At 43.4% G+C, this 19079-nt stretch overlaps 1 protein-coding gene across 3 annotated transcripts in view; it reads left to right on the top strand.

Annotated features, from left to right (window-relative positions):
* The first annotated feature begins 478 nt into the window (after window positions 1-478).
* Window positions 479-19079, top strand: part of RALA (RAS like proto-oncogene A) — a 66555-nt gene continuing 47954 nt past the window's right edge. For 2 of the 3 annotated variants that reach the window (XM_072599099.1, XM_072599098.1), the window contains exon 1: window positions 479-608. The gene's annotated coding sequence lies outside the window, so the exon portion shown is untranslated. The remainder of the gene's footprint in view (window positions 609-19079) is intronic. The other variant, XM_072599101.1, reaches the window with a different exon arrangement.

Here is a 19079-nt window from a genome sequence, read left to right on the forward strand (position 1 = left end):
TACGGCCCAAGCCAGAGCACAACCCACGACGGGAAACCTCTCGACGCCCAACATGGCGAGGTCCCCCCCCCCCCCCCCCCCCCCAGGGAGCACGAGCCCTACGTCGACGAGGAGGCCCGGACGTCGGTGACGTCATCATCCGGGAATCTCGGCTGGGATTTTGGCGGCGTGCCCGCCGGGGGAACAGCGCTGACGTCACCGCCGCGCAGGAGGAGGGCGGGGCTGCCCGAAGGGCCAGGACGCTCGCACCTGCGCAGACGGGACCGGCGCTCCACCCCCTCCCCCCAACGTTCCCTCCCCACCGCGGGCGGGGCGAGGAGCAGGGTTTCCCATCATTGTTCTCTAGCGGGGCCTGGGTCCTGCTCCTGGTTTTGGGCGTGCTCTTCGCCGGAAGTAGCTCCCCAGCTAGGGGCCCCCTCCCCGGGTGGTGCGACCCCGGCCCCCGTGCCCCGGAAGTGATCGGCAGCGGCGGCGGCGGCGGCGGCGGCGGCTGCCAGGAGGAGTCCCGAGCTGTCCGGCCCGGTCCCGGCCCCGCGGCGGCGGCGGCCTCAGCCTCGCCCCGGCCGGCCGTGCGTGCGTGCCCGCCTCCGCTCCCCGGCCGGCTGCAGGTGAGCGTGGGCTCGCGGGGCGGTGGGTGTGTCCGGGCCGGGCGGGCCAGGCCTCGGGAGCGCGGCCCGAAGGTCACCCCGCCCGCGCTGGGGCATCCATTAGGCGCCAGCTGTGTGCCGCGCTCAGGGTGGGGGCGGGGGAGGAACGGGGCGCCCCTCCTGCGGGGGTGGAGAGGAGAGCCTCCGCATCACCCATCCATTAGGCGCCTGCTGTGTGCCGGGCGGGGGGAGGGGCGGGGGAGAGCCGCAGCATCACCCATCCATTAGGCGCCTGCTGTGTGCCGGGCTGGGGAGGGGAAGAAAGGCGCGCCCCCTTTTTGGTTCCTGCTGTGTGCCGAGCCCCGAGGGGAACCACCCCTCGAGGAGGGTTTTGGAGAACCGCAGCTTCCATTAGGCGCCTACGGTGTACCAGGCTCCTGGGGTGCCGAGGAGGAAAGGGGCGCCCCTCCTTTCGGCAGGGTGGGGGAGAATCGCCTGCAGTGTACCGCGCGGTGGGGGGACCGAGGAGAGGAGGGGCGCCGCTCCTGTGAGCACCTGCTGTGTGCCAGGGCCCGGGGGCGGGGCGGGAGGAAAGAGCCGATCCTTGATGTGGGGTGTCCCCGTCCAGTGGGGACTCCTTTGGGAGGAGGAGCAGGGTTCGAGTGTGGCCCCTGGACCCCTGGGCCCGCCCTGGCCGAGCGTACCTCGGCTCGGTCACTCCTATTCCCTAGGCTCGCTTCCCACGTCCGGGGAATCCCGTATAAAGCGTCTAGACGGCCGTCCTGCCCTGGGGAAGTCCCGCGGGCGCCCCACCTGGGGGGCTTCGGGGTGCGGCAGCCCCACCTAATGCGGACCGAGCCGCTGAGGTGGGGGAAGGGCGAGCTCGGGAGGCCGGGCCGGGCTGGAGCCTCCTCGGTTGGGGTAGGGGAGCCCGATCCACTTCCAGCCTTCGGAAGGGGTTTTCAGATTGTGGGTTTTAGTGGCTTTGGGTGTGGGTGAGCTCTGCTGCTTGTTTTTGATTTGGAGGAAATGGAGGGGGGCGGGGGAGCCACCTGAAGCTCTTAGATAACCTCCCTGGGCTAGAGAAAGGTGGAAGCTTTCCGTTTGATTGAGGTGCTTTGGGCCTCAGTTTGTTCATCTGTTGAAGGCCGGAGTTAGACTAGAGAGTCTTCTAAGGGCTCTTCGCTGTCCGAACATAAAACCCAGATTTCTGAGTTCCTCTGTCATCTCCAGTGCCACACCCTAAAATACTTTTCTGGGGTGCTGACATTGCCTTTGTTTTTAACCCAAGGATTTAGTTTCTATGTGTATTTTTTTTTGAAATGGTAACATTTATATTAAGAGTTGAGAGAAAAATTGGCCTGATAGGTTCTTTATTTTATTCCAACTTGTCTGCCACAAATGGTTTTGTTGTTGAGAGTAATTCCTCAGGGAGGCAGGCTGTCATAGTGTAGGGAGAGGATTGGATTTGGAGTCAGGAAAACCTTGGTTCAGATCAGTTTTCTTATTCCTAAAATGGGATGTTAATACCTGGCATAAGTACTTACCTCACACAGGGATGTTAAGTTGCAGTAAATATGATCTCTAAATCCTGTGTGGACCAAAAAAAGATAACGCTTTGTTGGTATTACTTATTGTAAAAGCAATTTAAGGATGTGTGGTTCTAAAAATAATTCAGGAGAAGAACCTCCTGCCAGATCCTTGACTGTATTATATTTCAGGTTAAGATTTATAAATTGTTTCGGCGACTATTGTGTCCTTAACTCTATGATTATAATTAAATTGTGAAAAAGAAACGATGCTACATTTATCTTCTCAGTAAATTGAATATAAAACATTGTAAGTATTCCCATGACTCTCCAAACTGTAAACTGAATTTTGTATTACAAGTGTGCCAGAGAGTGATGCTCTTATTGTCTGGGTGCACGGACGTCACTCCCGACAGTCATTTATTCCTTTGGCGAATTATCTTCCGTTCAGTTATCGCGCTTGAACCACTTTGAATTTTGGGAGGGAGGGAGCGATTTTCCTTTGTGGCTTGGAGTTCAGCCTACTAAAAGAGGACAAAAGTCTGAGAAATAGAGCTTTTTAAAATTTCAGAAAGGAAACTCAGAGATCTTTGACTTCTTTAGTACTGGTGCTCAGTTGTGGTCATTGGTTGATGTCCTTCCTTCTCAAAAAAGACCAAATTGTTATCAGTACAGTATGTCTGTACTGTACCTGTGGCGGATCAGACCGATGCGGGCTCGGAAGGCTCCACCACAGCTTGGTCACCAAGAATCCACATGAGTATTGGGAGTGAAAATATCTCTGAATTTGTGTATCTCACACTGCTTTGGGGCTGCTGCAGTTCTGCTTTGCTCATAGAGCACAGCACCTTCTTTGCTGTGGGCATACTATACTGGGCAGTCCTGTGCCGGTGTCTCCCGTGAGAGACCTCCAGAGTGTCCTTGTGTTTCTTCTTCTGACCTCCATGTGAGTGTTTGCCTTGTGAGTCTTCTAGGCCTACGTATATATAATTATTGGAACAATGTAGCCACCCTGTCAGGGTTGAACTCTCTGCCAGAGAGTTTGAATGCTTGACAGTTTAGTTCAAGAAAGGACCTTGTACCTTATCTTACCAGATGATCTTCAGAATTTTCCTGTGACAATCAAAGCTGTTTAGAAACACATAATAAGGGTTTGGGGATCATGGCTTAAAAATATAGGAATGATAGTCTCCTGACTAGGACTAGGGTATATAAATTCTAGAAAAAAAGATTTTCATCAGTTGTTATAAGTGAAATGAAAAGGGCAGGTGAAAACTACCAACCTCTCTCTAAGCAGCGACCCCTCGAGGGTGATTATAGAGTAGGAAGAGTGGCCACAGACACACTTAGTGCTTTACAGGAGAGACCCAGGCAGTAAAGACCAGCCCCAAGCCTGCCTATGTGGTCACGTCCTCAAAACCTGCAGTGGGGCAGACCTCGTGCCGAAGCACCAGACTTGCTCCTTGAGTTCAGCTAAACTGATGATTTCCAAAGAAACAGAGTGGGTCAGAAGTGTGCTGGCAATACATACCTTTGGAGAGACACAGGGACCCGAGCTTTGGGGTACACAGGAAGGGAACTGAGAGAGTGTGAGTGTGGCCTGGAGACCACTTAGGTAAAAGGAAGAAGAGGGCAAACAGAATGTAGCCCTGGCATGACAGCATCGATCAGAATAACCAGCAAGCATTGGGTGAGGTGTTGGGGATTCAGAGACAAAAGAAAACTAGACCTGCCAGCAAAGAGCTGGGTGGGTTGGGGTGAATGACCCACGAAAAAGCTGAGCTTTGAGGAGTATTTTTAGAGCAGAAGAATGGAGGAGGGAGGAAGAGTTATTGAAGGGAAGGGCCTCCGAGGCCTTGGGAGTCTCCCATACAAAAAGGGTGATGAAGGGCAGCCATAAGATCCATTTGACTGAACAGTGACACCCAGTGGAACATGCTGCGCCTGTGCAGGTAAGTGGCAACAAGGGAGCGAAGGACTTTGGGACACCCAGCTGAGGAGGTGGTGTTTGATCCTAGGGGTTATTGGGAACTGTTCACTCTCAGATGCACAAAAACGTTTCAGACCCAGTCCTATCTGCCTTGCCCTGACTAGCATTGCCTGTCCAGCTCACTTGCAGCTGAAACCTGTGTTGGGGCCCCCAGTAGTGTGGGAGTAACTCAAGAGTTGGTGCCATCTTTTCTGTTGGGGAGTAGGCATTTCATAAATACTTTTTCATTGTAGAGGACTTCATCTAGACATTTGGAACTGTTCCTCTGCCAAAATAACCGGAGGCGATAAAGTATTGTCCTGACTTAATTATCAAACTATCCTGGTGGTTTAGGAAATGATTAGGGAGGCTGGACTGCTTTCCTGGACTAAATGAATTCAGACCAAAAAGAAGAGAGCTCGAAACCAGTACCTTTGTGGTACTGATAGCAAAGAAGAGGAAAGCTCTATGTAGGCTTCCATAGCAAACATTGAGTACAGCAAATTTCAAGTGGGTTCAGAGAAAATCCCATGACCTAAAGTTCTTGAGGACAACAGAACCCAGTGAGGAGTAGGGTGGTGCTCTGAGAAAGGAGATTCTGAGGAGAGAAGTGAAACAGTTGGAGTGAGGAGCTCTCAGGAATCATCCATCTCAACTCAGATTTGATTTGATTTTTGTACTAACTTTATTAATACTTTTTGTTTTTAAGGAGAGCAACTAGACCTGATTTCACTCCTGTAAGTAGATGGTGTCAAAAGCTCCCAAGGGCAGCTGGACCAGATTAAAATGTAATTGGGAAATAGTTAACAAATTAAAATATAATAAAACACATTTAATATTAATATATGATTTCTTTAGTTAGTTTATATGGCTGCTTTTCTCTGAGTCTGATACCTGTGGTATAGATCTTACCCTGGTGAGGAAAATCCCACTGTTAGTGCCTCCTGGGACCTTCTCTGCAACTTAGATTCTTAAAGAATGTCTTTGAGACATTGAGGGGCCACATCCCAAGTCCGACCCCTCTGCATCAGTTTTTTCCCATATACCTTTCCCTACTTCTTCCCCCGCCCCATCCATCTAGTGATGCACCCCTATAGCAGAACCTACTGACCCCGTGACCAGGTCTGACAGTGTATGTTGGGTTTTGCAGCTAGAGCCCTCCTACCCCTGGTGAAAAGAGGGACATCCGTTTCCTGATTTCTCAGCAGAGCTCAAATTCGAGAGTTGGTTACTCAGACTTTGGTTTCATTTTAATGAACTTTCCGTTTACGTTATTGTCATTGTGTATTTTGTATTCATCTGCTTACATCACTGCGTCTGATTGAGCCTCAGAATTCCTTGTGTTCACCCTTTCTTATGGTGTAATGATGTTCTCTGCATTTCATACACCACAACTGGTTCAGCTTTTCTTCAGTCCAGAGCAGAGGTTTCCAGAGTTTGAGACACCATCACCTGGGGGGTGCAGTTGTGGGGGTGTTGGATAAAATAAGGGTGGTGGAAGCATAAGGAATGAAGAGAAGAAGATTTTGAGAAACCATTTGTACGTTTCATCTGCTGTGTAACAGAGTTAAAGTTACAGCGATTACATTATTTTCCAAATCAAAACACAAAATGCAAGTTATAACTGATCAGTGGTCAAGATCTTGACAAGCAAATGTTGGCAGGCAATCAAGTACTGCGTTGTAGGGGAAGTCTAGCATGTGTCATGGGCAGGAATGTGTGCGTGTAATAATTTGTTTACAATATGATGCTGTACAGCTACATGATATAGTATTATGTCATCAAAATTTCAGTGCAAGAAAAGCTCACAAATTTATAATAAATTTTTAACTTTAAGATGTGTTATTTAAAATATATGTATTTTGAAATTATGCAAATTTTGGGGGGAAAACGTTAAAAGGTTAAAGAAAGTATATTTCCAGGAAGGTGTTGAGTAATTTTTTTTGTATAAGAGGGAGGCAGGCCAAGTAAATTTGGGGACCAATGATCTAGGGTTTAGGTCTGGCCTCAGTCAGCAAGCTCTGGGTTGAAGAAATCCTGCCTCTATCTGCCCCAGCTGGTAGCAGCTGATCCTCTCGATGCCTGAGGCAATGTTCTGACCCTTGTTCAAAGCACTTGCTAACCAACCTTGGTAGAGTTTCCTCAACTGGGAAGACCCAGCACAAATGAAATCCCAGGTATGGCAGGAAGGTTCCTTCCGTTAGTCAGTGGCCACTTGTATGAGGCTCTGTGTCTTTCATAGGATGTGCCCAGTGGGATCCTTGGGTCAGAGACTGGGAGAGTTCAAGGGCTATTCTCACATTCAAGTGAATTTTCTAGAATGGTTGACATTTCACAGATCCTCCATGGGGATCACCCCAGAACTCCTGCAGCATTGGTTACCTCTGTCTTTGTCATCTTGTCTAGTCTGTAGGGTATGAGTTGCTCCCTCAGTTGTTTCTATTTGTACTTTTCTTATGCGTGATTTGGAGCAGTCTTTCATATGGGATGTTGTTTTTAAGCTGTTAAACTGTTTAAGTAGTTCACATCCTTTAACCACTTATATCTTGGGCCTGCTTTGGTTGTGAAAAGGTAGGCATTACTGATGTAACAGCAGGTAATGGAGGGTGAAAGGCTGGCATACTGCCCAAGATGTGCCAAGAACATGAAGGTTCTGCAGGAGGCCAATGGAATGCTTGGAGCAGAAAGCAGGAGGAACCATATCGCTCTGGTCTGGAAGAGAGAAGAAGGCGCGGATAGAGCGGCCACTGCTCCCGGGACCAGGGCACAGGGAGAGACAAAGCCATGCAGGGGATTTTGCTTCTGTTTCCTCTGCCAAGAATGATGGTAGATTGGAAGGAAAATGCCTGGCACATAGTAGATGACTAAGAAAGGACTTAATGAGGTGAAGCCCAGTCTTTCTTTGTTCTTGTGCCTTCCTGCTGTTGACTGCTCCCTTTTTGTGCTGAGTATAACATGTTTGTATACGTTTGTGTGGGTGTTGTCCTCTTCATAAGACCAGGAGCTCCTTGACAGCAGATCTGTCTTTTGCCTTTCTTTGTATCCCTAGCACTTTGCAGGGTGCCTGGCACATAGTAGGCGATTAAAAATTCTGGTTGCCTGACTGATTGGCAAGTACCCTGGTGCATTCAGGTCATGCATAGACTGATTCTACCCCAATGGCATTTTGTAAAAAGATGATAGAAAACAGGAGAGGTGCTTGCAGGATGGAAGAGTGGCAGACAGCTTGGGGTTTTGTTGTTTTAAATAGACAAGGAATACAATCTCTGCAACTCAAGGCCTGTGAGCTCGACCTAGATTCCTAGTAAAACTCAAACTTATTATTAAGGGAACACTAAATGAACATGGAGAAGAAGAACCCTTGATTGCAATGAGCCAGCCAGCTTCATCCAAAACAGGGTAGGCCACCCCTTCCCTTATTTCCTTTTTTGGAACATAGTGCCATTACGTGGATTCGGCACTTGTTGAATGATCAGGCACCAAGACTAGTCCTTAATGATTCAGTGTCACCTAGGAAGGAGATTTCCCATGGAGTGCCCCCAGTTTCTGTATCCAATGCTGTTTAACATTCTTTTAGCTTGCCTTCCATCTCAGTCTTCACTTCATTTCCCGTTAGCTGCTCTGCTTGGAACATCCGGGCCTATCCAGGATAACCTCATTACCTGAAATCTCATCATCTTGGAGGCTGATTCAGCTTAGATACTCATCACCTCCTCAGCACCCTTAGCTGCCTCTCCCCTTTGATTGGAGGGAGAAGCAGTAAGCTCTTCCTAAATCCTCCCTTTCTAATGGGCTCAGAATTTTCCAGCTAACTTCATTTCCCATTAGCTCTGCTTGGTTTGAACTCTGAACAGCACTGTGGAGGCCTTCTTTCTCGTTTCAGCATCCCAACACTTTGCACAGTGCTTAGAACATAGTAGGCACTTAATAACTTAATAACAGTCAAAATAGACTGTTAGTAGCTTCCGGATTTTTTGATTCCCAAACTTTTATTCCAGTTGTTTTTCTCAGGGAGAAGGGGTTGGGGAGGCCTGTTGTATGTTCCTGAAAGGATCAAATAGCATTTATAAAAAAACATAAGGTTTATTAGGAAAATGAGGTTGGGGCATAGAGCTCAAAAACTTTGTCAGCGACATGTCAAAAAAAAAAAAGGTTTATCCATGCCAGATGGATAAGAGATCTCTAAAGACTACAGTGAGCCATGCCCCAATCCCTGGAAGACAGTGGGTCAGAGGACAGGGCTGCTGGCCAGGTTCCTCCTGCCCCAGAAGATGAATAATAAATTGACACCTTGACCTTGATCAAGACATGAAGTTTGCTTGTGGGAGAGTGGTGCTGCCCCTTATCACTTGTGTAGTGAGGCTATTTGCTGATTTTTGTCTGGGCAGAAGCAAATTCAGAATTCCTCTTAAGCCCACAGTGATACCTGATATATCTAATACAGGTATATTATTCTCTAATGTAATAGTAAAATCAGAACAAATTTGCATTTTTGAAACTCAGTTACAACAGATTGACTATAACAGAGTGGAAAGAAGTCTCCATTTAGAGTCATAGGATCTAGGTTTGAATTCCTGGCTCAGATGTTTACTGTCTCTGTGACTATGAGCATTTACTTAATCTCTCAGGGCCCAGTCTATAACATGAGGGGGGCTGAAGAGAATGACCTTGCAGGGTCCTTTATAGCTCTCTAGCCGTGACCTGTGATTCTGGAAACAAAAGCAAAAATTAAGTTAGAATGTACTACTTTGTAGAAAGCATTCTCTGTCTGCTCTCAGATGGTTTAGGTGGTCTGTGAGAGCCCTTCCAACTCCGAGATTCTATGTAGCACTTGATTGAGGTAGTGGTGGGTTCTCAACAGATTGTGCCATTAAAAAAAATAAGGAAATGATAAATACTTAAGTGCCTACTGTGTGCCAGGCACTAATGCAAATATTATCTCATTTTATCCGTATAACCCTGGGAGGTAGATGCTATTATTATCCCCATTTTGTAGTTGGGTAAACTGAGACAAACAAGTGACTTATCGAAAGCCACGTAGCTGGGATGTTTCTGGATCTGGATTTGAATTTATATCTTCCTGACTCAGCCATTTGAGGCTGGAAGTAGAGATACATACTGTAAGTATTTGTGTGTGGTATGTGTATATTTGTGCAATGTATGCATGTGGCTGTATTCAGTATTGAATTTCTGTATTAATCCTGTGCAACTGCAGGCTTCTACATCCAGGATGTAGTTAGGAGGAAGACGACTTGGAGTTGCTCAGAATTGGGCCATAGTAGAATTTGGAACCTGCTGTCTTGCTTTTCTTGCACTCTGCCTTATATAACCCTCAGTATTAGCTAGAACCTCAATGAGGGGCAGAGGAATGAGAAGAGCGCCTGTTTGGAAAAGTGATCTATTATGGAACTGCGCAGTGTATCCATAGTAACTAAGGAAGGCTCCCATGAAACCTGATGACCCCATGTGCCTGGGCCCTGCAGTACTTGGTGGTCCATCTGCATTGCTTTTCTATGGAGATGTTGCTACTGCACTGCTGCTTTCTCCCCTTTTTTTGGTTTTAAGGAAATAAATGGACTTAATTGGTGGAGATTTTGTGAGCATCCAGCTGGAGAGACTTTGATCTGTAGTATTTTCCACTTGGGTGGCATATGCGCTGATGAAACCAAGTCGGTTCAGAGGCTTAGATCAAGAGGGAAGGTACAAGGGCACTGCTGTTTGCTTTCTGTCTCCCACTCCTACTTAATAACATTTTATTGTTTTCCAATTACATGTAAAGATAGTTTTCAGTATTCATTTTTCATAAGATTTTGAGTTGTAAATTTTTTTCCTTCTTTCCCCTTCCCCCTCCACAAGACATCAGGCAATCTGATATAAGTTACACACGTGCAATCACATCCAACAGGGGACTGCTCTTCTCTATGCTATGTAGATGGGCATAGAACAAGAGGGTTGCCATTTTGTCTAGACTTTCCAAGTAGCATTTTTATGCAGAAGATACAACCCAAAGAAGATCAGACATGGGTGGGTGGAAGGAGGTGGTGGTGGTTATGTGTGTGCAAGAATCATCTTACTGGGGGGGAGGAAGGGAGGGTTAGCTGGCATGAGAAAAACTGTGGTAATGGCGGGCCCCCTCTATCTATCCATAGTCTTTCACATTATTTCATCATTATTTAGTGTTCCCAGGATTTTTGGAAACCTACATTTTACCTTTTTTCTTAATATTTTATTTTTTCCAATTATATTTAAAAAATACATTAAAAATTTTTTTTGAGTTCTGAATTCTCTACTTCTCTTCACTCCTCATTGAGAAGGCAAGCAATTTGATATAGATTATATATGTGAAATCATGCAAAACATTTCCATATTAGTCATATTATGAAAGAAAACATGGACTAACCCCATTGCCACCCCCACCACAAAAAGGGCTTTAAAAAGTAGGCTTCACTCTGTAGATATCATTAGTTTTGCTTCTGGAAGCGTATAGGTTTTTTCATCCTAAGTCCTTCAGAATTGTCTTCAGTCATTGTATTGCTGAGGATAGCTAAGTCATTCACAACTGGTCACTGTACAGTGTTACTGTTGGTGTATGCAGTGTTCTCCTACTTATGCTTATTTCACTATGCATCAGTTCAGAGAAGTCTTTCCAGGTTTTTCTGAACTTATTCTGCCCTTCATTTCTTATAGCACAACAGTATTCCATCACAATTATATATCACAATTTGTTCAGCCATTCCTCAATGATGGGCATCCCCTCAAGTTCCAGTTCTTTGCCACTACAAAAAGAGCTGGCATAAATATTTTGTCCATATAGGTCCTTTTCCTTTTTCTTTGATCTCTTAGGGTACAGACCTAGAAGTGGTATTGCATGGTCAAAGGGCAGGCACAATTTTATAGACCTTTGGGCATAGCTCCAAATTACTCTCCAGAATAGCTGGATTGATTCACAGCTTCAATGATCCAGTTTTCCCACAGTCCCCCTTACATCTGTCATTTTCATTTTCAGTCATATTAGCCAATCTGATAGGTGTGGTACCTCAGAGTTTTAATGTGCATTTCTCTAATCTACAGTGATTTAGAACATTTTTTCATGTGACTATAGATAAATTTGATTTCTTTGTCTGAAAACTACCTGTTTATATCTTTTGACCATTTATCAGTTGAGAAACTGACTTGTATTCTTATAAATTTGACTGAGTTCTCTATATATTTGAGAAATGAGGCCTTTAACAGAGAAACTTACTGTAAATTTAACCCATAGGGGAAGGGATGAAGTGGGGGTGATAATAGAAGGGAGGGCAGATTGAGGAGAGGCAGTGGCCAGAAGCAAAACACTTTGAGGAGGGAAAGGGTAAAAGGAGAAAGGAGGATAAACAGGGGAAACAGAGTGGAGGGAAATATACAGTAATCATAACTGAAAAAAAATTTACAGCAAGTTTCTCTGTTAAAGGCCTCATTTGTCAAATATATAGAGAACTCAGTCAAATTTATAAGAATACAAGTCATTCCTCAGTTGATAAATGGTCAAAAAGATATGAACAGGCAGTTTTTAGACAAATCAAATTTATCTATACATAGAGGTACAGGTGTGAGTTGAATATTATGGGATATCTGTAAAATTTGAGAGGTAAAAATGAGGAATGCAGAGGGAAATGGAGGAAGTGAAAGGTAGAATGGGGCAAATTATTTCACATAAAAGACATGCAAAAGAGTTTCTGTATTAGAAAGAGGTGAGCCTTACTCTCATCAGAATTGTCTTTAAGAGGGAATAACATACTTACACCTGTACCTCTGCCTGTGTATACTCCTAATTGTCCTGAAAGTTCTTAAGAGTTACAAGTATCATTTTCTCATGTAGGAATAGAAACAGTTTAACCTTGTGGAATTCCTTATGACTTCTCTTCCTGTACCTTTTTATGCTTCTCTTGAGTCTTATATTTGAAAGTCAGATTTTCTGTTCAGCTCTGGTCTTTTCATCAGGAATGCTTGAAAGCCCCCTATTTCATTGAATCTCCATTTTCCCACCTGAAGGATTACACTCAGTTTTGCTGGTTAGGTGATTTTTGGTTGTAATCTTAGTGCCTTTGTCCTCTAAAATGTCATATTCCAAGCTATCTACTTCTTTAAGGTGGAATTTGCCAATCTTGTATTATCCTGATTGTGGCTCTATTATATTAGAATTGTTTCTTTTTGGCTGCTTATGATACTTTTTTGCTTGACCTGGTAACTCTGGAATTTGGCTATAATTATTCCTGGGAGTTTTCTTTTGGGGATTTCTTTCAGGAGTGGATCAGTGGATTCTTTCAATTTCTATTTTACCTTCTAGTTCTGGGATGTCAGAACAATTTTCCTTGGTAATTTTGTGAAAGATGATGTCCAGGCTCTTTTTTAAAATCGTGGCTCTCATTTAATTATCATCATAACAATCATCAATAATTATCAGAGATAATTATTACATTATCTCTGCTTGATATTTTTCCAGATGTTTTTCTAACAAGATATTCCACATTTTCTTCTTTTTTCATTCTTTTGATTTTGTTTGTTTCTTAATGTCTCATGAAGTGATTAGTTTCTAGTTGCCACATTCTAATTTTAAGGAATTATTTTCTTCGTTAAGCTCTTATACCTCCTTTCTACTTTTGTGAAGTACTTTTCTACTTTGTTAAGGAGTTGTTCTCAGTGAATTTTTGTGTCCCTTTTTCCATTTGGCCAATTTTGGTTTTTAAGGAGTTCTTCAGTAGATTTGTGTGTCTCTTTTACCATTTGCCTTTTCTGGTTTTTAAGGTGTTATTTTCTTCAATACTGTTTTTTTGGCCACCTTGCAAAGCTATTGATTTTTTTCACCATTATTTTTTGCATCGTTGTCATTTCTTTCCCCATTTTTCCTCTACCTCTCTTATTTGATTTGAAAATGTTTTTTGAGCTCTTCCACAAATTCTCTGGGGGCCTGAAACCAATTCACATTTTTCTTTGAGACCTTGGGTGTAAGTGTTTTTATTTTGTGTTTATTTTGTTGTCTGCTGAGTTTGTGTCTTAATCTTCTCTGTCACCGTAGTAACTTTCTGTATTCAGGCTCTTCTTTTGTTTGCTCATTTTCCCAGCCCATTTCTTAAGTTTTATTTTAAAGTTTAGTTTATTATTATAATTATAATAATATACATGATATATACATATATTATATATTTTTTGTATTATTTAAAGTTGCGCCCTGATTCCAGAGTAGAGGGGGACCTGTGCCAAGCTTCAGTTTTGTATACGTGTATGGAGCTGGTTTAGGAGCTAGTGGGAAGGGGGAGCTGCAAGTTTTCATTTCTCCTAAGGTATTATGATCTAAGGAGAGGTATGGTCACTGCTCTTCTGACCTCTGTACTGATCCAAGTGGAACTGCAAGCACTGTTCTCTGTCCTTAGACTGTGACCATGAACTCTGTATCCTTATGGCCACATGCTTTAGTGTACTTGTGCTCCTTCTCTCCCAGAGACCACAACCTGGAACCACATGTGGGCAATCCAACACAGTTCTGCATGTAGTGTCAGCAAAGGGTCCTTTGTAATCTCCTTCTGACCAGTTGTCTGTCCTTGCTGTCTGTGAGCTGAGAGCTCTGGAAGCTATTGCTGCCAATTCAGTTGTCCTCAGGGCCTGCTGCTGTCTTGCCAGGATTCATCCTTCATTCCACTCTCACCCTAGTAAGAGAGACCTTTCCTACCTACCTTCTAAGTTGTCCTGGGCTGGAGAATTGTTTCAGCCTGTCCTTTTGTTAGTTCTGCCATTCCAGAATTAATTTTGAGATGTTATTTTAAAGTTGTTTGGAGGGATGTTTGGGAGAGGTCATGCAAGACCCTACCTTTGCTTGGCTGTCTTGCAGTCTTTCTCCTACATTTTATGTTAATTCACAATATTCATTTATTCATTCAAGAAAAATGTCTTGGGGGTTTTGCTCTTTGTGTCTGCACAAGATAAACTCAAAACAAGATGATATCCTTGCCTTCTTCCTACCTGATTTTGATGACTGAGAGAGAAGAGGGAGAACCTTGTTCGGGCCAAAGCCCAATCCAGCCATTTGTTCAGCAGTTTGCAGGTGCTTTGGATAAATTCTTGGTACGTTGTAGCTCCTTGGACAGTTCATGTCTCTGGCTTCAGAAATATTTGTCTCTCCTAGGCATTCTGAGCTGAATCTGTTGCAGTGCCATCAACCCTTGTCTTGGAACTTTTTACCCTTCCCTTCAAAATGGTGGCACAATGCAAGATAGGTACAAAATGTAGATAGGGGAAAATTAAGTTTGGAGGCATATGAGCAAATTTGAGAACACCACTAGAATTTACATCTCATTGGCCTAATGGTACTCGGGGTAATTTGGGCCAGTAAAATGAAGGAAGCTCACCTGCTCAGAGGAAAGCAATTGACCATTAGTGAGTGATCCAGATACATTCTGCTGGATTTTGGTTGTTGCTTCTATTATGGTATGGTCCCAGATCCAGAGAATTAGCAGGGATCACAGAGACTATCTAGTTCGAATTAAGTCTACCTGGACAAGGACCCCACCTCTAGTGTGGTCATTTGTGAGCCTTATACAGGCTTGCAGCTGGCCAAAGTCTCTTGAGGTTGTCCCTCTCTTTTAGGATAGCTCTCATTGTTAGTACATTGTTCTTACATCACATCTTAACCTAGATTTCAAGAACATAAAAAACTACAGGTTTTTTTGGTAACTATTTTATATTTCAGTATTGTTGTTTTCCTTAGTAACTGTGCACTTCAATAGTTAATTTCAATTTTATTAATCTCTCCTTTGGTTTTCAGTATTTCTAGTTTGGTATTTACTTGGAGATTTTCAATTTGTTCTTTTCAGCTGAATGCCCAATTCATTGATCTCCTCTTTCTCTATTTTATTCATGTAGGCATTGAAATATATAAAATTTCCCCTAAGAACTACTTTTGCAGTATCCCATAAGATTTAGTAGGTTGTCTCATTATTGTCATTCTCTTGAATGAAGTTGTTGATTGTTTCTATGATTTGTTGTTTAACCCACTCATTCTTTAGGATTAGATTATTTAGTTTCCAATTAGTTTTTGGTTTATCTTTCCATGGCTTTTGATTACATATAATTTTTATTGCATTATGATCTGAGAAGGATGCATTGACTATCTCTGCCTTTCTACACTGGATTGTGGGGTTTTTATGCCCTAGTACATGGTCAGTTTTTGTATATGTGCCATGTACTGCTGAGAAAAAGGTAAATTCCTTTCTAAACCCATTCAGTTTTCTCCAGAGATCTATCATATCATATCTTGTCCAGAGTTTTATTCTTTCTTGCTTATTTTAAGGTTAGATTTATCAAGTTCAGAGAAGGGGAGGTTGAGGTCCCTCCCCCACTAGTATAGTTTTGCTGTCTATTTCTTCCTGTAACTCCCTTAACTTCTCCTCTAAGAATTTGGATGCTTCAGAGAGTGCAGCTCTGATGGTCTGGCCATGTTGTTCAAATGCAAAATATACGCTTGTCAAAAAAACTTATTTTATGGAGAACTCTTTCCTTCTACTGTAATATATTTTTGTTCCTCTTCTTGTGATGTATTTTACCTTTTTCTGCCTCCTCCTTTTCACATCTCCCATTACAATCCCTTCGCACCCTTAAATCACATTTTTATCATCACATCATTTACTTTATACCCACTCCCTCTCGCTGTATATCCCTTTTATATATCATAATAAATATGCAGTTCTCAAGATTAACAAATATCATCTTCCCTTATAGGGATGTAAACAGTTTGCCCATATTGAATAACACATTCTTCCCCCCCCCCCCCCCCCCCCCCGTTTACCTTTTTATGCCTCTCTTGAGACTTGTGTTTGAAGATTGAATTTTCTATTGAGCTCTGGCCTTTTCATCAAGAAAATCTGGAAATCCCTTATTTCCTCCAGTGTCCATCTCCTTGCCTGAAATATTATGCTCAATTTTTTTGATCCTTGGTTGTAGTCCCAGCTCCTTTGCCTTACGGAATATCATATTCCAGTCCCTCTGGATCTTTTAATGTAGAAGCTGTAAGGTCCTGTGCTATCCTGACCAGTTCCTCGATATTTGAATGGTTTCTTTCTGGCTGCCTGCAGTATTTTCTCCTTTAATTGATAGTTCTGAAATTTGACAACAATATTCCTTGGTATTTTTAGTTTGGGATACCTTTCAGGAGATGAACGGTGGATTTTTTTGATGACTATTTTACCCTCTGAATCTAGGACTTCTGGCCAGTTTTCCTTGATAATTTCTTGGAAGATAATTGTCCAAAGTCTTTTTTTCATCATGGCTTTCTGGTAGACTAATAATTCTTAGATTTTTCTCTCCTGGATCTGCTTTTCATGTCAGTTGTTTTTCCAAGTAGATATTTTACATTTCTTCTATCTTTTCATTCTTTAGACTCTGTTTGACTGATTCTTGATTCTAATTTTTATGAAATTGTTTTCTTCAGTTAACTTTTGCATCTCCTTTTCCATCTGTCCAGTAGTTCCTTCTAAGGAGTTATTTTCCCCAGTTAGTTTTTGTACTTCCTTTTCCATTAGTCCAATTTTCCTTTTAAATTCTTCAGTGATTTCTTTTTTGATATTTTTAAAATTATTGGTCAGTTTATCTTCTCCTTCTCTAATTTGGCTTTTAAAATCCTTGTTGAGCTTTTCCAGGAATGTTCTTTGGGTTAGAGACCAGTTCATATTCCCTTCTGAAGTTTCAGATGGGAGTACAGTCTCAATGCTGCCCTCTTTGGTGTTCGTGTTTTGGTCCTTGTACTCATAGAAAGATTCTATGGCCTTATCTTTTCTGGTTTGCTTCTTGCTCGTGATGATTGCTCTTTTCCTGGCTTTGAAAGTGTATCTCTGCCTTTGGGATGCAGAGGGCTCTTTCCCACCATTCTTGCGCTTAGAACTTGAGGCTTTTTGTATTGTGGCCTCTGGTTCTTTCAACTAGAGGCTAGAATGCTGTAACTTATCTGGTGCTGAGCTGGCTAATGTGCCAAAGCAGAGGCTAGGTGAAGTCTTTCTGAGTTTCCCTGGAGCAAACTGCATTAAGTATGGGGTCTGGCCACAGGAGGTCTTCTCTCCTGAGCACAGGCAGGCTCAGTAGTTGGTGATCCCCATTTGCTCTAGTGTCTTCCCTATTCCCCTGGCTGTGCTGAGGCACGCCTGGGGTCCTGGTGTTGACAGTTGCGGGCTCCATCCCACTGGGGCTCAGGATCTCCTCCTGGTTCACTGAAGTGGAGTTTGTCTTAGAGGTTAGGTGAGTGGTTGCTCTCACTCTGCCATCTTGACTCCACCCTCAACTCTGCATTTTACACGTTGGGAAATATTATTTTGAGAAGGGGTCCATAGATTTCATTAGACTGTCAGAAAGGTCCAGGACCAGCTTTCCCCTTTTGTTACTAGCTGTATCCTCTAAGGCTAAGCAGAAGAAATTTCAGCCTTTTTATGTATGAAAGATATTTAGATACTAGAAGACAGGAGGGGAAGGGTGGGAAGGTGGAGCCCCTTCCTCTCTATATTTCTCTATTCTTTCAGCTTATCTGGGAATCACTCCAGTTTTGTCAGCCAGTCATCCCACAGCATACTCTCAAGACCCTTCCATCATCCTAGTTGCCTTCTTTTAAAATAATTTCTTAAAAATCTCAAACAAATACAATAAGCATTTCCATATACAAAGCAGGATAAAAGAAAAAAGAGAATAGTACATGAAACTATAAATCTTTGATGTCCAGCTTTTCCTTTTAGGCACACATCCAATAACTTACGTGCTCTTCTGTATTTGCTTCTTTCCTTTATCCCACACCAGTGTTTCTGTCAGTAAATGGAAGGTACCCAAGGCATACTCATCAGATGTGCAGAGGACACTGAGTTGGGAGAGCTGCAACTAAAATTGAAAATCAGGAGCCCCAAGGATCTAAGGTCATATTAGGAAAAGTATTACTGAGTCCTTAAGGATTCCTAAAGCCACCTGGCATCAGTCCAGGGCTTTTAGGGAGCTGTAAATTCACTGAGACAGCCTTCTGAGGAGAGCGTTGATTTACAACTGGAGGAGACTATAGAGAGGCTTGGTCCAGTCCTTCCACGTGCATTTGCCAGCATTTTATAGAAGAGTAACCTTAGACCAGAGAGCATTGAGAAGGGACCTTAAAGTCCACCTAGTCCTTTCCCTTACACTTGAGGGGAAAAGAAGTTGAGGCCCAGAGAAAGGAAAGGACTTCTCCAAGGTTTCACAGATAATAAGATGCAGAGTTAGGATTTGAAACCAGGGCTTCTGGATCCAAATTTTGGCCTCTTTCAATCTCTGTATTTTCAGATTAAGTCCAAGCAGAAAGTAGCTCACCCCGACCAACACTGACTAGCAAAGCCTAATAGTGCAAAGGCATGGAGGCTATTTCAAGCACTATTGTGCTTGAAAAGTGGCAAGAAGGTCAGTTGGTTCATTGGCGAGCATGTGGAAAGTGGAGGAATGATGACAAAGGCAAGAAGGGCAAGATGGGACTGTGTGGTGGTGAAGATCTTTAAATACCAAAGAGAAGACTATATTTGAGCCTAGAGGTATTTGGGAACCTTTGGAATGTGAGGAGTGACCTCACACATGTACTTTATGAAAATCACTTTGATGGTTGTGTTAGCAATGCAATGCAGAGGGGGAAAACTTTAGACAGGAGAAGAAGATTGCAGTGGTCTAGGTGAGAGATGATGAGGACATGAACCAAAATGGCAGCTGTGGAAGACGTAGGAGGAACAGCCAGATTTGACAGTTGGTTGAACATGTTGAGTGTAGAGGCTGGGATGATACCATGGTGACTGGATGCATGGCGGTTCTGCCCCAAAAGAGGGAAATTGGAAAGAGTGGTGTATAATTGGAATAACCTTAGGCAATGCCTTAGCATTCCCAGTGGCCAGTTCTGTGGGCACACATTCATGTAGGCATCCAGATTCTTTCATTCTTTCTTTACAAATTACTTTTGCTATTGACTCTGTGAGCCAC

This window comes from Notamacropus eugenii, chromosome 3 (assembly GCF_028372415.1).
Source record: "Notamacropus eugenii isolate mMacEug1 chromosome 3, mMacEug1.pri_v2, whole genome shotgun sequence".
Lineage (NCBI taxonomy): Eukaryota > Metazoa > Chordata > Mammalia > Diprotodontia > Macropodidae > Notamacropus > Notamacropus eugenii.